Here is a 14292-nt window from a genome sequence, read left to right on the forward strand (position 1 = left end):
TAGGTTTTGTGCCATATTCCTTTGTTTACTGATTAGATTCGCTTTTTTCTTCATTACTCAGGATCCCAGGAAAATACAGATAACAGTTACAAAGAATAATGAGTTTGGGGGTAATGACAGCGAAATTAAGACTTTGTCTCTGACTGTGACCTAGAGCAAATGTTCAATTTTCACTGGGTCCACCTCTTTTACCCATGAAATCAACATCAAAGTCGTCTCTGGTTCATCTGCGTTAATAAAGTACACCACAGAAATGTATACTCTTATACCAATGCCATCAACTGACAAACCATACTCATCCTCAGTTCTTGGTAAATTTGAAAACAAATATGTCATGCTTTATTACGAGTAGAAATACTCCCATTCGAATGTTGAATGTTGCAAAGAGGGCTTTACTAGGTTCGTAGTCAACGTTGGGACTCGTTCTATGTTTGTCATTTTGCTTGTAAAGGCAAGGATCCTGGCTCTTATGGACATTGTGACTATAATGTTTATGCTCCTTTGCATCTCGTTATCTGTCTTTGTTATTAGTCGTGATAAGATTTTCAGATGTAGTGGAATTCCTTGAAACTTCAGGCTTCGGTTTATCCGCGCACGTCAGTTACGTACATGTTGCAACTTACTCTTCCACCAGTGCTTTTATAGTATGAAATAGTGCTTTCACTGCATATTCACTCAAAGGAGCACTTTGTGCCCCATTCATCAAAATTAGGGGGCAGCTTTGACATTTTAGGGGGCAATGTTGATGTTGATTTGCCTTCCTGGGAAGCGCTTCCAAAATATTACGATCGATCGCCACCCAGTTCAGTGGCGTCGTCTATGTCGCATGCAGCATCGACATATAACGTTTGCCAGCTTGTGATGTGCTCGGCTAGTGTCCACCTTCTGTCGAATTGTCACCGTCAGGTTTCACAATGCTTTAGCTGAAATTTTCCATAATTTCATCATTGATACAGTGTTTCAAGTTCTGCTTTCGAAATTTTACCGCTACCAAAGCATGAACATAAAATTATACCAGTCTTCATACAGACTGAACCGCAACTATGTCTTGGCTGTTCTTTTCGATGTGTACACTCCACGTCTTTTACGTCACAAAAGCTGAATTATAGGAGATAGTTTGTCTCTAGGGAGTATAATGGCTGGAAACAACGATAAATTCACAGGTCACTACATTATGCGCTTGGGTCGCAAGCATATAAACGGACGTCTATGCTTGCTGTGCTTCACGCGCGATTTTCGCGCTGTCACTAACTTTTTCAGAGCAGACAATGGCTAGAAATGCACAATTTGCGCAAGAGCGCAGTTGAGAGAAGACCCTAATGAAATATACAAAATATCAGCTCTGCCTTCAATTCCACTAACAACTCCATCAAGCTACTCTTGTAGGCTACGGATGAACACTGAGTCAATGTCTACTAGCTTAGATCATGCTCCGGAGGCGTAGTGCATACCGCTATCCTAAGGCTGTGTTTAGTGAATTAAACCTTGTTTAAGCACGTTTGTATAATAATACGTATGATATCGTAATGTGTAATCTTCGTGATTGTTTTTCCAGTCACAGTACCATAATTAACTCTCACATCTGCAAGGTCATCAAGCTCTGGATTCAATGCAACTCGAAGTCAAAAATCACTTGTAATTTGTTAACATAGATAGAAAAATCACGCACGTTAAGATGTAACTGCATTGTGGGCAAATGTTGTCACGTGATTCCCTATAACAGCTCAGCGAAGTGAAATCCTGAAAGTACTCTTTCTCTCTTGTCAAGTGAGTACCTCTGACATTTTAAAAACACTACAAATGTACCATCTCTATCGGACTGGTTAAGACCGGTTGAAAATCTATCCTATAAAGTAACGGCTTTTTCTCCACTCTATACGGTTAAAATATGACCCATATTATAACGTTTTAAAATAAGCGGTTCTATCTATGTAAACAATGGGAGAATAGCAATACACACAGAGTGTTAATTGCTGCAGGGATTACCTGGCTCAAGAACTGCATGAGATAAAATCCAACATGAAAACAAACAGTGGGAGAATTTCAAAGTCTGTGGGGACCGGACCTAACTTTCCCTGATTTTCTGCATATTGGTTAATTTGCATAATAATACACCCAGTGTGACAGTTTTCGGACGACCTCAGTTTTCGGACATTTAATGACACGCTGTTCGTTATACTCACTTCGCTCCGTATTGATAGCCTTTTACAATAATCGCAATCATACCAATCCATAATCCAATAACACTAGGTCAAAATTTGTAAGACAATAGTTGTAAACATAGACACAAAACAGCACAGAACAGACAGTAAATAGACGGTACAAACAAAGTCAAATTCATGAAAGAAAGATATATGGACCTCTGGCCAAAAGACCAAGAAGTGATGTCAGGTGTTTCGAAAATAGTAAGCGCATCCTGCCCCACATGTGGCACCCGCCATATATCAATCTGTAAGTCAGATAGGTAGTGGTCACTAACTAAGGCCCAATGTCACCGATGCCATCAGTGATCATTTGTCGAAGAGAGATATTGTATTTATCTACCAGCTTGCGATACCTGCCAAAAAGCGTTTGAATGTAGAGACAAGTCTTGCTCTGGTGTAACCTTGATTTAACAGTTTGAAAGAGAGATGGCCATGTCTCTCTACAAAATTACCATATGAACTGCATGCTCTTGCATATCGTATAAGCTGGGAAATGTATACCCCATAAGCAGGTGAGAGTGGAATATTACTGATGAGGTGTGGAAAATTAATTATACTAAAGTTGAAATCATCTCTCTTGTCATATAGCCTAGTAGAAAGGTGACCATTGGAGTCAAATTCAAGTAAAATGTCCAGATATGAAGCAGAAGAGGCCGTTTCTGTAGTTTCTTTAATCTCCAATTCTGGAGGATAAATCATAGCGAGATATTTACTGAATTCAGAGTTATTCAATGAAATAACATCGTCTATGTATCTAAATGTTAGGTTGAAAGTACGAGCTACAGAGACCTTTTTCTGCTTGATAAGGTTCTGGATAAATTCTGCCTCGTATGAGAACAGAAATAAGTCGGCAAGTAAGGGAGCACAGTTAGTGCCCATGGGAATTCCTATGCACTGTTGGAAAATGTGTCCTCCAAATTCAACAAATATGTTGTCAATGAGGAAATCAAGCATACTGATAATGTCTTTCTCGGTATAAAACACTTTAGCATTAGTTGTATTTTTAACAAAATATGTAGAATTATACCCTAATACCACATATTTGTAACGGCGTGAACCGTTTTTGTAGAAAAATGCTTGGTAAAATGCTTGCTATCGCATATTAAGTCAGGTGACGCTGCCGTCCCGTTTTGGATAGTTTTTTTTTTCGGTAGAAGCTATTTCGGGCGCTACAAACTTGGCGAAGTTAGCCACACCATACGATACAAGGTGTCGAACGCAACACACAGAGACAGCCCGTGTCCGATATCGAAGCGCTATACACGTCGAAATATAGTTGCGTCGTCCATGGATTAAACATAACTAATTATCACGAAATATTTCCATATAGTTTTCTAAACACATCGAAATTGAAATCGGGGTTCGAAGTTTCAAAATATCAGTATTTCAGCCTCTATAATCATATTCCAAATACGACATCCGATTACTGCGATAGCAGTCCGATTACACGCACTCAACATGAGTAAAATATTTGGCAACTTTGACCCCCTAAATGCCACTTCTGTCGGTGTTAACAGTTTGAGGATAAACACAATAAAGTTTGGAAAGGTATGATAAGATTTCGTAGCGCTCGTCATTTATGAAACGGCTTTCGGCGCAATTCACTACCCTTTCCGAAAACTGTCACACTGAGTGTAGTTGTAATCGGAGGCGATCGAATCCATACTTTCTATTTCGGGAGTAACGGAAGTACAGTCGTCCAGAATAGTGCATTTTCGTTTTTTCTTCGCACTACCCTGGACACGAATTCCTTCGAAAGTGCCATTTTGACCTACGACAACACACTATACATCAGCAATGAACACTTGCTGTATCGACTCGAATGATTTGTCAATGAGCGCAAAATTTCCTGTTGGCAACCAATCACAAATGCTGTTTGAAACGGGTAACTCTGCAACAGCTTTTTCTAGCGTAATCATAGCGCTCTCTACGGCGTAACAATGAGTGGTTCTGTGTACTGAAAACCTGCCAAATATAATACCGATGAATTTAGATCGCGTAAATGTATCACGTACGCGCCATTTGCATTATCGGCGCGACTTTTTGCCCAATTGATTTTTCTGAATGCAATGTTTCTGATTTTTGAGCGTAAATATCGCGTTATCGCGCCCCAAAGTGATCCCTGCTTCTGTAACACTATTTGTGATTTGTAACACACAGGGGATTAATAGTTTGAGTCATCTTGCGTCCACACTCACAAAATAAAGCCAATGTTTTGGTAAGTAAGACGTCTTAATGCGCCCACTCGAATTCAAAAGGTGTGTATGGCCAAGCATACAGCATTGTAACAAGATGGCTGAAATGAACGACGTCGTACTGGCTTATCTTCTGTTTTTTACCAGCTGGATATGCGGTCCAGACCGAGTCATCGTAGCCTTAATGATCTGAATGCAGACCAAATGCAATCGTTAACCGATTTAGCCCTTGAGTTTGTTACGTTCAGAACTGTAATAAAGGGAAAGCGGCTCCACACATCGCCTACACTATTTTTTCGTTCTCTGTGTTCATGTTTGATTTTGTGTGTTTGGCTATTGGTGTAGATATAAGCCATGGCGAGACGTAGCCGTAATCTGGCTGTCGAATGACAGTGTGATCCTTTGACGCTACGTTTCGAAACCAGTGTGTGATTTCTTCCTCAGTCGCTTTTTTTAATATTTTCTCTCCTTGGATTTTGTTTCACTGTTTGTGGCTTAATCATTGTCAGTGTTTTGTTCGTCCAGTAAGGAGGCTAGAATATTTATATTCGGGTCAGTTTTTGTTGTGTTTCATTTTGTTCGGTCTTTTCTGTAAGATTGTGTAATTGTGCATTTATGAGCGTGTCGCCAATGTTTGGATTTCTTTTATATGCGATGATCGGTTTCATCGTGAATAAATTATTTAGTGTTTGGCCTTTTTCTTTTTCTTCTGAGTTCTTCAGGAGTGTTTGTTTGATGTCTTTTGTTTTAATATTTGGACTATATGTGGTAGAAAATATCACTTCATTAGTGTTGTTGTTGTGTGTTTGTTTGTGATTTAAAAGTGTTCTTCGTGTTGTGTAATTTGTTTCCGCATTGGTCTTCGATATTTCTTGTTGTGGATATCCTCGTTGTAGTAATTTTTCATTAAATGTTTTGACTTTGTTGTTAAAGTCCTCTTCGTTGTTACATGTCCTCGTTTACCTTTATGTTGCACCTTTGATCACGCCCTTGAAGCTTGATTTTGGATGACATGATTTTCTGTCTAAGAACTGGAATTTATCTGTTGGTTTTGTGACGTTCTAGTGTCTAGTATGTTTTTGTTGTATCGTTGACCTTTGTAAATGACTAAGTTAAGATATGTTATTTCGTGTGAAGAACTTTCATATGAAAATTTGAAAGTAGGATGTATTTTGTTAATTACTGTTATAAATTCGTGGAGTTCGTGTTCTGTTCCAATGAAGATTAGGAAAATATTGTCTCTGAATCTACACCGCAGTGATATTTTTGTTGTGTGTTCATGACGTATGATTTTTGGTTCTAATTCGTGAAACATGATGTCGGCAATCTCGGGTGACGATGGCGATCCCATTGCGCACCCACATGTTTGTTTGTACTATGTAGAATTCGCTGTTAAATTCGAATGTGCTGTTTTCCAGAATAGCTGACAGGTATTCTGTTGGTGTTTCTACTGGGATTGCCAGACGGCCGATTACAGAGGCAGTTCTTCGAAGAAAGTTCTTCGAAGAAAGGCATCGATATTCTGCCTCAACCGCTCCGTCTGTTGATGTCTACAACTTTTTGTATTTTAGCTTCAGTGCCTTGAGCTTGCTGTGGCACTGATCTGCTGTCCGTTTAAACCTCGGTGTAAAGCCATTTCTGCAATTTTTTTATACACGAAGCTGTCACGACACGTTCCGTCTAGTATTCTTTGAACATTTTCGTCAGCCAAGACTGAGATCAGCAAACTTATTTTGTCGTCGGACCAGTTATTTCCACGAGATGTAGAGCTGAGTTCGGCAGCCTTGACGAAAGTGAATATTGTATATTGGTTGTTTTTTGTTTTATGTTACAAATACCTGTCGCGTGAGGGCGTTTAAAACGCCTCTGAAGCGGCTCAGGCGTCCACATAGCAATTTGCGGATAGAGTTAATCCCTACAACGGCTCAGGTCGGGCCGACTAAACAGTCTCAAATCTGAAACGCTTCAGAACCACTTCAGAGCGTCCACACATAACTTTTATTCCAGTATTGGCGCAGAACCGTTTCAGAGGCGTTTTAATGGCCTATGTATGAACGGCAATAAATGTTAGCATATACCTTCAACGGAATATGGCTTAAAATCATCGTGTATAGTGGAATATAACAAAAGGATATAATCAAAAACATAGTTTGATAAAGGCCGTTTCTTACCTTATCTTCAGATTTAAACACACGTTCCACAGGCAGAAGATGAAGAGATAAAGGGGAGAAGATAGAAATTAATATATATATATATATATATATATATATATATATATATATATATATATAATATATATTTTGGAAACGTCTTGGCCAGGTACATTTTCTCATATATATATATATATATATATATATATATATATATATATATATATATATATATATATATATATATATATATATATATATATATATATATATATATATATATATATATATATATATATATTCCTAGGTGACTTGGTGACGTTGCAGCAACATGTAAGAATAGAAGTATGTTGAAATTTGTCGAAGTGTTAAGGATTTATATAGTTTTGCATCAAGTTACAAGAGGCCTTGTGTGTAGTGGTATCTGCTTTCGTTTGGTCGTTATTTACATTTTCTTTGTTGATGGTTTTACTTGAAACCATTTTTAAGTGTCAATCTTATGAAACTGAGTGTCGAATAGAATTTAACTTTAAAATTAATTTTTATCTACTTCAAAAATGCCTGCGCTCATGTTTTTGCGAGCCTTAGTTCTGCAGTAATCGTTATTTCGAAGGGATACTCTGATTACATTATAGAGCATTCGATCAATAGTAGAGTTACAATCGAACATTACTCAACATGTGACAAATCACATTACCCGGGTAACTAAAACAATTCAATTATCAGGTTTCATATTCTAAAAATTGAATGGCCTCAAATGTACTGCACATGCTGCAAATTCTTAAAGAAAGGTTCAAAGAGATTGATTTTAGGAATTTAAGTACATGCCGTTCAAGATCGTCTTATGATGATTATACAAGGTTATTGCCGAATTATGATATATCGATGTACCTATTTAAGTACATGTGTCGCTTTGCTTTGCAATCATAGAAAGATAGAAATGTAGAAAGATCGACAGATACTATAGATAGGTAGATAGATCGATCGATCGATCGATCGATCGAACGATCGATAGATAGATAGATAGATAGATAGATAGATAGATAGATAGATAGATCAATCGATCGATCGATAGATAGATTGATAGATAGATAGATAGATAGATAGATAGATACATAGATAGATCAATCGATCGATCGATAGATAGATTGATAGATAGATAGATAGATAGATACATACATACATACATACATACATACATACATACATACATACATACATACATACATACATACATACATACATACATACATACATACATACACTGCAAATTTTTCTGGTTTGCCGGCCAGCTAAATTCAAGCCAAAAATAAACCGGCTTGTTTGTCAGTAAACGGATTGTTTCGAGTTGTGAATTTTGGCTTATATTTGGCTTTCTGGCATGCCAAGTCTGGTTTCTGTGCATGCCAGTTTGGGTTTTGATACGGCATATATACATGCCAAGTACAGATCACTTCAGCTTGCCAGTAAGCCAGTTAGTACTAAAGAATGGTTTACAGGCAATCCACTATTATATTAACTAGGCTTGCTAGCAAGCCATATTTAAGATACTGTGGCTTGCCCATATACAAGATAATGCTGAACAGTAGCTTATTTTTAAACCAATACCACACTTCCATGGATCAATAGTAAGCCAATTCTGGTTCCATCTGGTTTGAAGATAAGCCAATATTACTGCAATGTGGCTTACAAACAAACCAATTTCTGACTAATTCTGGTTTACAGGCAAACCACTGTAAGGATTCCTCCGGTTTACCAACAAGCCATTACAAGCTGGCTTGCAGGCATGCCAATCTAGGGTTTTTGTAGGGTTTGCTGACAAACCAGTTCAATATTAGCCATATTTCCGGGGGGGGGGGGGGAGGGGGGAGGGATAATTATTTCTGACCATCCTTCAAATTTAAATTGGATGTCTTCAAATTTTGTAGACACAGAGGAGGATTATCATCCCATGGAATGGCCTATTGGGTCCTCTATGTGATGGAGCTACACAAAGCAGGACTGTAAAATATCTGAAACACAAACAACAGCTGAAATAGTTAGAAATCCTCCAAGCTACATTAAAAAAAACAATAACAATCATCAAAATGAATTTCAGAATAACATTATTGCAATTTACAAGAAATGAAACAGTCTTTGTTGCAACATAATTGAATCTAATACTTACAAGGGAATACTAAAAATGACATTCTTATGAATGCTACTTGTAAAATCATACTGATAACATAATTTAATGCATCTGATGCAAAATTGCTAGCTGTTTCACTGGGAAATCCCCTGTACACTGCAGACCACTCATAATTGTCAGCCCATTTACTTCTCATCCCAGCTTTGTCAAGCCAGAAGTACTCTACAAATTAAAATGTTCCTTTCACACATCTGATGTAATCAAAGTTTGAAACCCTACATAACTAAGCATACCAAGCACAACATGTCTCTTTCTATGCTGCAGAATATAACACCTTCAAGAAAACAACACAAACTGTTTCCTCCTTTATAGACGAGCACACCTAAACAGGGCTGCTGCTTTGCATCTCGTCCACAGAATGTGAGTTTCCAGCATCCTGCAATATAAAAGATGCAAACATTCAAACTCTGCGGTCCAAGATGAGCTCCTGGTAAAACACACTCAGTGCCCAGCTACTTGTACAATGAGGGCAAGGCCTAGAAACTGGTATGTTTAGGGAATTTGTATAAGTATATAACAGTCATGTTCTTAAACACATATTTGACTGCAGGAACACAATTTTCAAGTCTTTCTTGGTGCATCAATAATCTGACATGACTGCTCAGGGCAAGTCTTTCAGTATGACAAAGATAGCTCTTACAAGTTACTGTCAATGTCATAGGCTTGCTGCAACAGTGCACTGGCAAAAAGTGTGTGAAACTACGGAGTGAATTTCACGATAATGAATTTCAATTCAAGAATATCAAAATGATTATTACAAGACAAGATATATCAGAGTCACAGTGCAATGTCCTTTTGAGACTTGCAAAGAAGTTAGTAGACCTTTGAGAAAGCATTTTATCACTCTGGCTTTGCAACCCTCATCATTGATGATATACTTCACATGTATGTAGTTTGAAATAAGTAAATGAGGCTCCATTAACTGTAACTTTTGTCTACTTCTTCAGTATTTCAGTACTGTTTATCAACTACAATTTCTTGGTCTACTTTCCACAGCATACTAAAATGCCAAGTTTTATAGCCTGTATATTTGATCATTTTTATAATTGACTAATGAAGTCTTGTACAGCCCTAAATGAAATTTTCAACAATAACAATGCTACATGTACATACTGTATTGAGTAGCTAAACATTGGGGATTCATCATGCTTCAATGACTTGAATGGGAAACTGCAGTTGATAAGCAGAACAATTGTACTGGACTGTTCACACACTAGGTACATGGATGTAAATGCAGCTGTGCTAGCTATTTTTCTGACTATGCTATACTGGGGATATTATTTTAATAGCTGGTAGTCTCTGTTGCTTCTCAGGGCTGGTACAGCTGTGTGTACATCCCTGAACCAGCCCTCTGAAGGTAACAGGGTTGTATGAATTTTCAAGTGTAGTGTTACACAATGTCCATGCACTGAATCTGACAGTAATCAAATCCAGCATGTTGAAAGCTCAATCAGCTGTAACTTTTAGCAATTTCCAAGTAATTTATTTTATGCAAAAAAACTGCAGTTTCTTGTTCTACTTCTTAAGGCATGATGAGTGTCAAACATACATTACCCAGTTCATATGTGCATATTTAGCATTGTTACTGTTGAAAATCAAATTTCAGTCTGGAATACACCCTTTGTGCCTGTCCTGAGGGGACATGGAACTATGGGAAAATACTAACCGGACATGCGGTAAAACATACGACCTATACTTTAACATGGAAAGGTGCAATTTTCGAGTGAAAAAAGTGAAATACGAAGTGAATATTTATGCTACAACAAGAAAACACCTAGTGGTGCATTGGACTAGCTTAGGTAAGTGTTTAAGTGCATTGTTTAGCAAGGTAATATTTTATAACTGTAGATATCGGTGATTTTTGGCACGCGAAGCGGGCGAGTTGTAGACTTTCATTTCACTATATACAATGTATGACGGCGTAACATGGCCAGTATGTCAAAATCTTCAGAATTATGGGTACAAATTCAAAATTTTAACGAATTCATACTTTGTTGACTTATGTTTTCATTGCTGTGTTTTATTTTTAAATATTTGAAAAAAATTGAACATTCACGTAAATTTGTTTCCGCTGAGCTACTACGGGTCCCTTATGTTCGGGAAGCGCACAGTCATCATACCGGCGCTACTGTCAGCAGGGCCATGTGACACAGTTTGTGTCACCCACTCTCGTATCGAGTCTACAACTTGGCCGCATCGCAGGCTGAAAATCGCCGATATCTACAGTTATAAAATAATACGGAGCTAAACAATGCACATGAACACTTACCAGAGCTAGTCCCATGCACCATTAGGTGTTTTCTTGTTGTAGCATAAATATGCATTTCATATTTCACTCACTTTTTCCGCTCGAAAATTGCACCGTTCTGTGTTAAAGTATAGAAGTCGTCATATGTTTCACCACACTTCCGTTTAGTATTTTCCCACAGTTCCATGCTCCCTGGCGACAGGCGCAAAGGTTATATAGAACTCATTTGTCAACAACAACAATGGTTGTTAAACATGTACACAGTACACTGTCAAGCAGAATATTGGTATTCATGAGACTGTTATATAGCTATCAAAACTGCAGTTTGTACACACAACAATGAAGATTCAAAATTGCTAAAATTTACAGCCAATGTGCCTTTACTAATTTGCACAGAATTATGGTAACAAATTTTTACAAGCAATACTTACGTCAAAACCATAACCATTTGTCCAACTGCAGTTTTTCCACAAAAGACACTCTTGAGAACCGAGAAGTTTGATGCCTGTTTAACAATCAGGAAATAGTAAATTATGTCAATTCTATTCTACTTCTATACATCAGACTAAGATTCAATATCATAAACTAGGTGCATGCAAGTGCCTCCCCTCATGTGATTGATTATATACACCTGCTTCTGTAACCTATTGAGTTTCGTTGTACAGTAAGTTTCAGTATCAGAGGATGCAGAGTCAAATAACTTTGTGGCGCAGTACAATAAACATTTGGTGTCATTGGACGCTATTTGACATTTGCCCTCAAAAAACCTTTACGTCAGTGCAGGGAAAAAGGAGAGATGATTTTAAATTTTTAACAAAAAGTATACTTCTAAACATTCAGTACTTCACAACGTTACTAATGGTGAATCAAAACCCTGTGAATTAGAGTTAAATTATGCTGCTGACCTACAATTTCTATCATGTACACTGTGCTGCGCAGGTTTGAGTTTAGTTGACACGCTGAATGTGTTCTCAGTTTGCTTGCAATCGCCTGGTGAAGTATGTGACGGGCATCCCAAAAAAACACTTGACTTTTTTGCGGAAAAATTGGACCAAAAAAGGTGTATAATAATAATGCTATTCACAAAATACCGAGATTTATGTCCTTGTACATCGTACGCTTTAGCATTGTCCGAGAGGCGTAGCATCGAGGACAATACCTCCGCTGCACTATGTACTCGGACATAAATCCCAGAATTTTGTGAACAACCTTAAATTACAATAATAAGTGTAATGCTTATCATGTATGTTGTGTGACTACGACAAAGATATGTCACAGATATGTAATAACAGCTGAAATTTGAACAAAACCCACATTGTTAGAGTAATATGTGGAAATATGAGGAACATTCACGCCTAACATGATTATTATCGCTGCACACAACGATATTTGATCACCTTTTATATACCCACTTTCTGAGTTCCACCATATCTGAGGGCAGAGTCTTCATTCTGTTTCCACATTGTGCTCAGAGAATCCATTGTTAATTTGTGGAGCTGAAGGCATTTTCTGTATCAAGTATATCATGCCCTGGACCATCTGTTGAAAAAGAAACAAATAAGTATCTATTACCAGTAAGTGGAAGTCAATGGTCAACATTTGTACGTGAAGTTATTTGCTGGAAATGAATCACTTTAGTATGTACCTGTCTTGAATGACAAGATGGCTCACAGGATTTGTGTAAACAATGACGTTGAAGGACCCAAGTTAAAATCAAGCTGTGGAAACATAAAGTTGCCTTGAATAACAGAATCAACCTTTACGTCATTTCGAACAAATGATTTGTGAGGTATGTTTGTCTGTATTAAATCATCTCAGTTGCCAGGTCGAGGTTATTATCAACATAACCAAGAAATATCAGTCATGAAACAGTCTAGTTTTGTTATTGAAAGAATGGTATTAGGATACCTGCATCTACACCATGGCAAGTCAGTTTGCCGTCATGAAAGCCATACAAACACCGTATAAAAGGGACACACACACATCAGGCCCATTTGTTACATCCTTGGCAATCATCATTGATATGAATATGCACTAGCTGCAAAATTTGAAGCGCTACGGTGAGGCGGTTGGGGAGTTTTGGTTTTTGCGACCTCACTCACCAGTAGCACTACAATGCCGACGGACGTGTAGAGTTCCACCACATACATGAAATAAGCACATCCCACTGGACGAGGCGTGTTGATGTGAAATGCTACATATTTGCTGAATTTGGTCGTACCGATTTATCACTGCTGAAGACAAACACTACACAACACTAACCTTGTCGTTTATGGGGTTTGGAATTTGTTCAAACATGTCGATCGCGTTCCATAAACCATGGATGTAAATTTTTTTACATCCATGCATAAACATTGACTGAGCGTAGGGCATCCGTGTTTCACTGAGCCGCCTGTACCGGAAGTTGAATGGCGGCTCCCAGAAATGTTTTCGGAACGCGATCGAAGTGTTTGAACAAATTCAAGCCCGGTTTAAATTAATGACTTTGCACATCTTACACGGAATATAACACGGAATAAAGCTTACTTGCCTCAAATTCCAAAGACGTCGGTTCTTTCTTTCTACCTCCATGCACAGATCTAGCGGGACTGTGCTCCATCGAGTGACTCGATGCATGGTTGAACGAATGAACACAAATACATGTAGTTTCGCTGTACATAACATGTTCTTCCAAAGTCATATTTCGTCGGTGATGGAAGCCACTGTTATATGGGAAATTTTGGAGGTAAACTGACGGGGACTGCCGTTGTTTGGAAAGGACTTCGGAAAGGTTGGACGATCGTGGACTGTGTAGAGTACTGTCTCGGCTGCACTCGGCTGTGGCTTGGCGCGCAGACAGAGGAATTCATACGCCACTCCCTTTGAAGTGAAGGGGTGAGGACTCCACTAGCCAGCGGTCACTTTAAGAGTACGATCAATCAGCAAGTACAATAATTCTTACATATGTCACGGTGATATAATATCTATAACGAAGTTCACATTGACTCGGGGAATCATTGTGTAAAATTGAACTATGTTAAAGCGTAATGTTACAAAGGGTGAACCGTGGGTCAAAGGTTACGTAATGACCGCGACCGTTGACTTTATTGAAACACGTCACGCGTGGACACACGTATACGTAACGCTCTAAATTATCATCAGCGGTGATCTGGCTTGCATATTTTTGGCACGTCATGAGCCATAAATTATTGTGGTTTTTACTTTCGTTGTTCTCGCGGGAAATGCAGACAATCCGACCTATAGGCCCAACATTTATTTTTGCATGTTAATGAAAGAAAAATGACTTCATTTGCGATCAACACTATTT

At 38.2% G+C, this 14292-nt stretch overlaps 1 long non-coding RNA gene across 1 annotated transcript; it reads right to left on the minus strand.

Moving 5' to 3' along the window:
* Nucleotides 1-8663: 8663 nt before the first annotated feature.
* On the minus strand, nucleotides 8664-13680 carry LOC139145518 (uncharacterized). The gene is made up of 4 exons (XR_011554937.1): nucleotides 13516-13680; nucleotides 12383-12524; nucleotides 11417-11490; nucleotides 8664-9113 (listed from the first exon to the last, which is right to left on the minus strand). It is a non-coding gene; the product is annotated as an uncharacterized lncRNA (long non-coding RNA).
* Nucleotides 13681-14292: the final 612 nt, after the last annotated feature.

This window comes from Ptychodera flava, chromosome 12, assembly GCF_041260155.1.
Source record: "Ptychodera flava strain L36383 chromosome 12, AS_Pfla_20210202, whole genome shotgun sequence".
Lineage (NCBI taxonomy): Eukaryota > Metazoa > Hemichordata > Enteropneusta > Ptychoderidae > Ptychodera > Ptychodera flava.